Source organism: Rhinopithecus roxellana, chromosome 10, assembly GCF_007565055.1.
Source record: "Rhinopithecus roxellana isolate Shanxi Qingling chromosome 10, ASM756505v1, whole genome shotgun sequence".
In the NCBI taxonomy this organism is placed as follows: Eukaryota; Metazoa; Chordata; class Mammalia; order Primates; family Cercopithecidae; genus Rhinopithecus; species Rhinopithecus roxellana.
Window position 1 is genome coordinate 17,756,416 of NC_044558.1, and position 8,540 is coordinate 17,764,955.

An 8,540-nucleotide genomic window follows, 5' to 3' on the forward strand; every position below is an offset into this window, starting at 1 on the left:
GTTTGTTAGCACAGTTTTCTGGAAATCTGCAATTAGATACTTCATAGCGCAATGAACATTACAGTGACAAAGGAAATATCCACAGATGAAAACTAGAAAGAAGCTTTCTTAGAAACTTCTTGGTGATGTGTGAATTCATCTCACAGAGTTACACTTATGTTTCGTGGAGCAGTCCATTAACACTGTCTTTGGGGAAACTGAGAAGGGCTTCTTTGGATCACATTGAGGCCTACGCTGATAAAGGAAATTTCATCCGTTCAAAACGTGAAAGAAGCTTTCTGAGAAACTTCTTTCTGATCTGTGAGTTCATCTCACAGAGTTACAACCTCTGCCTCAAGAAGCAGTTTGCTAACACTCTTTTCGTGGAATCTGCAAAGTGATATTTGGGAGCCTATTGGGGCCCATGGTGATAAAGGAAATATCCTCACATAATAACTAAAGAGAAGCTTTCTGAGAAACTGCATTGCCATGTGTGAATGCAACTCACAGAGTTACACGTTTCTCTTCAGTGATCAGTTTGTTAGCACAGTTTTCTGGAAATCTGCAATTAGATACTTCATAGCGCAATGAACATTACAGTGACAAAGGAAATATCCACAGATGAAAACTAGAAAGAAGCTTTCTTAGAAACTTCTTGGTGATGTGTGAATTCATCTCACAGAGTTACACTTATGTTTCGTGGAGCAGTCCATTAACACTGTCTTTGAGGAATCTGAGAAGGGCTTCTTTGGATCACATTGAGGCCTACGCTGATAAAGGAAATTTCATCCGTTCAAAACGTGAAAGAAGCTTTCTGAGAAACTTCTTTCTGATCTGTGAGTTCATCTCACAGAGTTACAACCTCTGCCTCAAGAAGCAGTTTGCTAACACTCTTTTCGTGGAATCTGCAAAGTGATATTTGGGAGCCTATTGGGGCCCATGGTGATAAAGGAAATATCCTCACATAATAACTAAAGAGAAGCTTTCTGAGAAACTGCATTGCCATGTGTGAATGCAACTCACAGAGTTACACGTTTCTCTTCAGTGATCAGTTTGTTAGCACAGTTTTCTGGAAATCTGCAATTAGATACTTCATAGCGCAATGAACATTACAGTGACAAAGGAAATATCCACAGATGAAAACTAGAAAGAAGCTTTCTTAGAAACTTCTTGGTGATGTGTGAATTCATCTCACAGAGTTACACTTATGTTTCGTGGAGCAGTCCATTAACACTGTCTTTGGGGAAACTGAGAAGGGCTTCTTTGGATCACATTGAGGCCTACGCTGATAAAGGAAATTTCATCCGTTCAAAACGTGAAAGAAGCTTTCTGAGAAACTTCTTTCTGATCTGTGAGTTCATCTCACAGAGTTACAACCTCTGCCTCAAGAAGCAGTTTGCTAACACTCTTTTCGTGGAATCTGCAAAGTGATATTTGGGAGCCTATTGGGGCCCATGGTGATAAAGGAAATATCCTCACATAATAACTAAAGAGAAGCTTTCTGAGAAACTGCATTGCCATGTGTGAATGCAACTCACAGAGTTACACGTTTCTCTTCAGTGATCAGTTTGTTAGCACAGTTTTCTGGAAATCTGCAATTAGATACTTCATAGCGCAATGAACATTACAGTGACAAAGGAAATATCCACAGATGAAAACTAGAAAGAAGCTTTCTTAGAAACTTCTTGGTGATGTGTGAATTCATCTCACAGAGTTACACTTATGTTTCGTGGAGCAGTCCATTAACACTGTCTTTGGGGAAACTGAGAAGGGCTTCTTTGGATCACATTGAGGCCTACGCTGATAAAGGAAATTTCATCCGTTCAAAACGTGAAAGAAGCTTTCTGAGAAACTTCTTTCTGATCTGTGAGTTCATCTCACAGAGTTACAACCTCTGCCTCAAGAAGCAGTTTGCTAACACTCTTTTCGTGGAATCTGCAAAGTGATATTTGGGAGCCTATTGGGGCCCATGGTGATAAAGGAAATATCCTCACATAATAACTAAAGAGAAGCTTTCTGAGAAACTGCATTGCCATGTGTGAATGCAACTCACAGAGTTACACGTTTCTCTTCAGTGATCAGTTTGTTAGCACAGTTTTCTGGAGATCTGCAATTAGATACTTCATAGCGCAATGAACATTACAGTGACAAAGGAAATATCCACAGATGAAAACTAGAAAGAAGCTTTCTTAGAAACTTCTTGGTGATGTGTGAATTCATCTCACAGAGTTACACTTATGTTTCGTGGAGCAGTCCATTAACACTGTCTTTGAGGAAACTGAGAAGGGCTTCTTTGGATCACATTGAGGCCTACGCTGATAAAGGAAATTTCATCCGTTCAAAACGTGAAAGAAGCTTTCTGAGAAACTTCTTTCTGATCTGTGAGTTCATCTCACAGAGTTACAACCTCTGCCTCAAGAAGCAGTTTGCTAACACTCTTTTCGTGGAATCTTCAAAGTGATATTTGGGAGCCTATAGGAGCCCATGGTGATAAAGTAAATATCCTCACATAATGACTAAAGAGAAGCTTTCTGAGAAACTGCATTGCCATGTGTGAATGCAACTCACAGAGTTACACGTTTCTCTTCAGTGATCAGTTTGTTAGCACAGTTTTCTGGAAATCTGCAATTAGATACTTCATAGCGCAATGAACATTACAGTGACAAAGGAAATATCCACAGATGAAAACTAGAAAGAAGCTTTCTTAGAAACTTCTTGGTGATGTGTGAATTCATCTCACAGAGTTACACTTATGTTTCGTGGAGCAGTCCATTAACACTGTCTTTGAGGAATCTGAGAAGGGCTTCTTTGGATCACATTGAGGCCTACGCTGATAAAGGAAATTTCATCCGTTCAAAACGTGAAAGAAGCTTTCTGAGAAACTTCTTTCTGATCTGTGAGTTCATCTCACAGAGTTACAACCTCTGCCTCAAGAAGCAGTTTGCTAACACTCTTCTCGTGGAATCTGCAAAGTGATATTTGGGAGCCTATAGGGGCCCATGGTGATAAAGGAAATATCCTCACATAATAACTAAAGAGAAGCTTTCTGAGAAACTGCATTGCCATGTGTGAATGCAACTCACAGAGTTACACGTTTCTCTTCAGTGATCAGTTTGTTAGCACAGTTTTCTGGAAATCTGCAATTAGATACTTCATAGCGCAATGAACATTACAGTGACAAAGGAAATATCCACAGATGAAAACTAGAAAGAAGCTTTCTTAGAAACTTCTTGGTGATGTGTGAATTCATCTCACAGAGTTACACTTATGTTTCGTGGAGCAGTCCATTAACACTGTCTTTGGGGAAACTGAGAAGGGCTTCTTTGGATCACATTGAGGCCTACGCTGATAAAGGAAATTTCATCCGTTCAAAACGTGAAAGAAGCTTTCTGAGAAACTTCTTTCTGATCTGTGAGTTCATCTCACAGAGTTACAACCTCTGCCTCAAGAAGCAGTTTGCTAACACTCTTTTCGTGGAATCTGCAAAGTGATATTTGGGAGCCTATTGGGGCCCATGGTGATAAAGGAAATATCCTCACATAATAACTAAAGAGAAGCTTTCTGAGAAACTGCATTGCCATGTGTGAATGCAACTCACAGAGTTACACGTTTCTCTTCAGTGATCAGTTTGTTAGCACAGTTTTCTGGAAATCTGCAATTAGATACTTCATAGCGCAATGAACATTACAGTGACAAAGGAAATATCCACAGATGAAAACTAGAAAGAAGCTTTCTTAGAAACTTCTTGGTGATGTGTGAATTCATCTCACAGAGTTACACTTATGTTTCGTGGAGCAGTCCATTAACACTGTCTTTGAGGAATCTGAGAAGGGCTTCTTTGGATCACATTGAGGCCTACGCTGATAAAGGAAATTTCATCCGTTCAAAACGTGAAAGAAGCTTTCTGAGAAACTTCTTTCTGATCTGTGAGTTCATCTCACAGAGTTACAACCTCTGCCTCAAGAAGCAGTTTGCTAACACTCTTCTCGTGGAATCTGCAAAGTGATATTTGGGAGCCCATAGGGGCCCATGGTGATAAAGGAAATATCCTCACATAATAACTAAAGAGAAGCTTTCTGAGAAACTGCATTGCCATGTGTGAATGCAACTCACAGAGTTACACGTTTCTCTTCAGTGATCAGTTTGTTAGCTACAGTTTTCTGGAGATCTGCAATTAGATACTTCATAGCGCAATGAACATTACAGTGACAAAGGAAATATCCACAGATGAAAACTAGAAAGAAGCTTTCTTAGAAACTTCTTGGTGATGTGTGAATTCATCTCACAGAGTTACACTTATGTTTCGTGGAGCAGTCCATTAACACTGTCTTTCGGGAAACTGAGAAGGGCTTCTTTGGATCACATTGAGGCCTACGCTGATAAAGGAAATTTCATCCGTTCAAAACGTGAAAGAAGCTTTCTGAGAAACTTCTTTCTGATCTGTGAGTTCATCTCACAGAGTTACAACCTCTGCCTCAAGAAGCAGTTTGCTAACACTCTTTTCGTGGAATCTTCAAAGTGATATTTGGGAGCCTATAGGAGCCCATGGTGATAAAGGAAATATCCTCACATAATAACTAAAGAGAAGCTTTCTGAGAAACTGCATTGCCATGTGTGAATGCAACTCACAGAGTTACACGTTTCTCTTCAGTGATCAGTTTGTTAGCACAGTTTTCTGGAAATCTGCAATTAGATACTTCATAGCGCAATGAACATTACAGTGACAAAGGAAATATCCACAGATGAAAACTAGAAAGAAGCTTTCTTAGAAACTTCTTGGTGATGTCTGAATCCATCTCACAGAGTTACACTTATGTTTCGTGGAGCAGTCCATTAACACTGTCTTTGGGGAAACTGAGAAGGGCTTCTTTGTTTCACATTGAAGCCGACGCTGATAAAGGAAATTTCATCCGTTCAAAACGTGAAAGAAGCTTTCTGAGAAACTTCTTTCTGATCTGTGAGTTCATCTCACAGAGTTACAACCTCTGCCTCAAGAAGCAGTTTGCTAAAACTCTTTTCGTGGAATCTGCAAAGTGATATTTGGGAGCCTATTGGGGCCCATGGTGATAAAGGAAATATCCTCACATAATAACTAAAGAGAAGCTTTCTGAGAAACTGCACTTGCCATGTGTGAATGCAACTCACAGAGTTACACGTTTCTCCTCAGTGATCAGTTTGTTAGCACAGTTTTCTGGAAATCTGCAATTAGATACTTCCTAGCGCCATGAACACTACAGTGACAAAGGAAATATCCACAGATGAAAACTAGAAAGAAGCTTTCTTAGAAACTTCTTGGTGAATGTGTGAATTCATCTCACAGAGTTACACTTATGTTTCGTGGAGCAGTCCATTAACACTGTCTTTGGGGAAACAGAGAAGGGATTCCTTGGATCACATTGAGGCCTACGCTGATAAAGGAAATTTCATCCGTTCAAAACGTGAAAGAACCTTTCTGAGAAACTTCTTTCTGATCTGTGAGTTCATCTCACAGAGTTACAACCTCTGCCTCAAGAAGCAGTTTGCTAACACACTTTTCGTGGAATCTGCAAAGTGATATTTGGGAGCCTATTGGGGCCCATGGTGATAAAGGAATTATCCTCACATAATAACTAAAGAGAAGCTTTCTGAGAAACTGCATTGCCATGTGTGAATGCAACTCACAGAGTTACACGTTTCTCTTCAGTGATCAGTTTGTTAGCACAGTTTTCTGGAGATCTGCAATTAGATACTTCATAGCGCAATGAACATTACAGTGACAAAGGAAATATCCACAGATGAAAACTAGAAAGAAGCTTTCTTAGAAACTTCTTGGTGATGTGTGAGTTCATCTGAAAGAGTTACACTTATGTTTCATGGAGCAGTCCAGTAACACTGTCTTTGAGGAATCTGAGAAGGGCTTCTTTGGATCACATTGAGGCCTACGCTGATAAAGGAAATTTCATCCGTTCAAAACGTGAAAGAAGCTTTCTGAGAAACTTCTTTCTGATCTGTGAGTTCATCTCACAGAGTTACAAACTCTGCCTCAAGAAGCAGTTTGCTAACACTCTTTTCGTGGAATCTGCAATATGATATTTGGGAGATTATTGGGGCCCATGGTGATAAAGGAAATATCCTCACATAATAACTAAAGAGAAGCTTTCTGAGAAACTGCATTGCCATGTGTGAATGCAACTCACAGAGTTACACGTTTCTCTTCAGTGATCAGTTTGTTAGCACAGTTTTCTGGAGATCTGCAATTAGATACTTCATAGCGCAATGAACATTACAGTGACAAAGGAAATATCCACAGATGAAAACTAGAAAGAAGCTTTCTTAGAAACTTCTTGGTGATGTGTGAGTTCATCTGAAAGAGTTACACTTATGTTTCATGGAGCAGTCCAGTAACACTGTCTTTGAGGAATCTGAGAAGGGCTTCTTTGGATCACATTGAGGCCTACGCTGATAAAGGAAATTTCATCCGTTCCAAACGTGAAAGAAGCTTTCTGAGAAACTTCTTTCTGATCTGTGAGTTCATCTCACAGAGTTACAACCTCTGCCTCAAGAAGCAGTTTGCTAACTCTCTTTTCGTGGAATCTTCAAAGTGATATTTGGGAGCCTATTGGGGCCCATGGTGATAAAGGAAATATCCTCACATAATAACTAAAGAGAAGCTTTCTGAGAAACTGCATTGCCATGTGTGAATGCAACTCACAGAGTTACACGTTTCTCTTCAGTGATCAGTTTGTTAGCACAGTTTTCTGGAGATCTGCAATTAGATACTTCATAGCGCAATGAACATTACAGTGACAAAGGAAATATCCACAGATGAAAACCGGAAAGAAGCTTTCTTAGAAACTTCTTGGTGATGTGTGAATTCATCTCACAGAGTTACACTTATGTTTCGTGGAGCAGTCCATTAACACTGTCTTTGGGGAAACTGAGAAGGGCTTCTTTGGATCACATTGAGGCCTACGCTGAGAAAGGAAATTTCATCCGTTCAAAACGTGAAAGAAGTTTTCTGAGAAACTTCTTTCTGAACTGTGGGTTCATCTCACAGAGTTACAACCTCTGCCTCAAGAAGCAGTTTGCTAACACTCTTTTCGTGGAATCTGCAAAGTGATATTTGGAGCCTATTGGGGCCCATGGTGATAAAGGAAATATCCTCACATAATAACTAAAGAGAAGCTTTCTGAGAAACTGCATTGCCATGTGTGAATGCAACTCAGAGAGTTACACGTTTCTCTTCAGTGATCAGTTTGTTAGCACAGTTTTCTGGAAATCTGCAATTAGATACTTCATAGCGCAATGAACATTACAGTGACAAAGGAAATATCCACAGATGAAAACTAGAAAGAAGCTTTCTTAGAAACTTCTTGGTGATGTGTGAATTCATCTCACAGAGTTACACTTATGTTTCGTGGAGCAGTCCATTAACACTGTCTTTGAGGAATCTGAGAAGGGCTTCTTTGGATCACATTGAGGCCTACGCTGATAAAGGAAATTTCATCCGTTCAAAACGTGAAAGAAGCTTTCTGAGAAACTTCTTTCTGATCTGTGAGTTCATCTCACAGAGTTACAACCTCTGCCTCAAGAAGCAGTTTGCTAACACTCTTCTCGTGGAATCTGCAAAGTGATATTTGGGAGCCTATTGGGGCCCATGGTGATAAAGGAAATATCCTCACATAATAACTAAAGAGAAGCTTTCTGAGAAACTGCATTGCCATGTGTGAATGCAACTCACAGAGTTACACGTTTCTCTTCAGTGATCAGTATGTTAACACAGTTTTCTGGAAATCTGCAATTAGATAATTCATAGCGCAATGAACATTACAGTGACAAAGGAAATATCCACAGATGAAAACTAGAAAGAAGCTTTCTTAGAAACTTCTTGGTGATGTGTGAGTTCATCTGAAAGAGTTACACTTATGTTTCATGGAGCAGTCCAGTAACACTGTCTTTGAGGAATCTGAGAAGGGCTTCTTTGGATCACATTGAGGCCTACGCTGATAAAGGAAATTTCATCCGTTCCTAACGTGAAAGAAGCTTTCTGAGAAACTTCTTTCTGATCTGTGAGTTCATCTCACAGAGTTACAAACTCTGCCTCAAGAAGCAGTTTGCTAACACTCTTTTCGTGGAATCTGCAATATGATATTTGGGAGATTATCGGGGCCCATGGTGATAAAGGAAATATCCTCACATAATAACTAAAGAGAAGCTTTCTGAGAAACTGCATTGCCATGTGTGAATGCAACTCACAGAGTTACACGTTTCTCTTCAGTGATCAGTTTGTTAGCACAGTTTTCTGGAAATCTGCAATTAGATACTTCATAGTGCAATGAACATTACAGTGACAAAGGAAATATCCACAGATGAAAACTAGAAAGAAGCTTTCTTAGAAACTTCTTGGTGATGTGTGAATTCATCTCACAGAGTTACACTTATGTTTCGTGGAGCAGTCCATTAACACTGTCTTTGGGGAAACTGAGAAGGGCTTCTTTGGATCACATTGAGGCCTACGCTGATAAAGGAAATTTCATCCGTTCAAAACGTGTAAGAAGCTTTCTGAGAAACTTCTTTCTGAT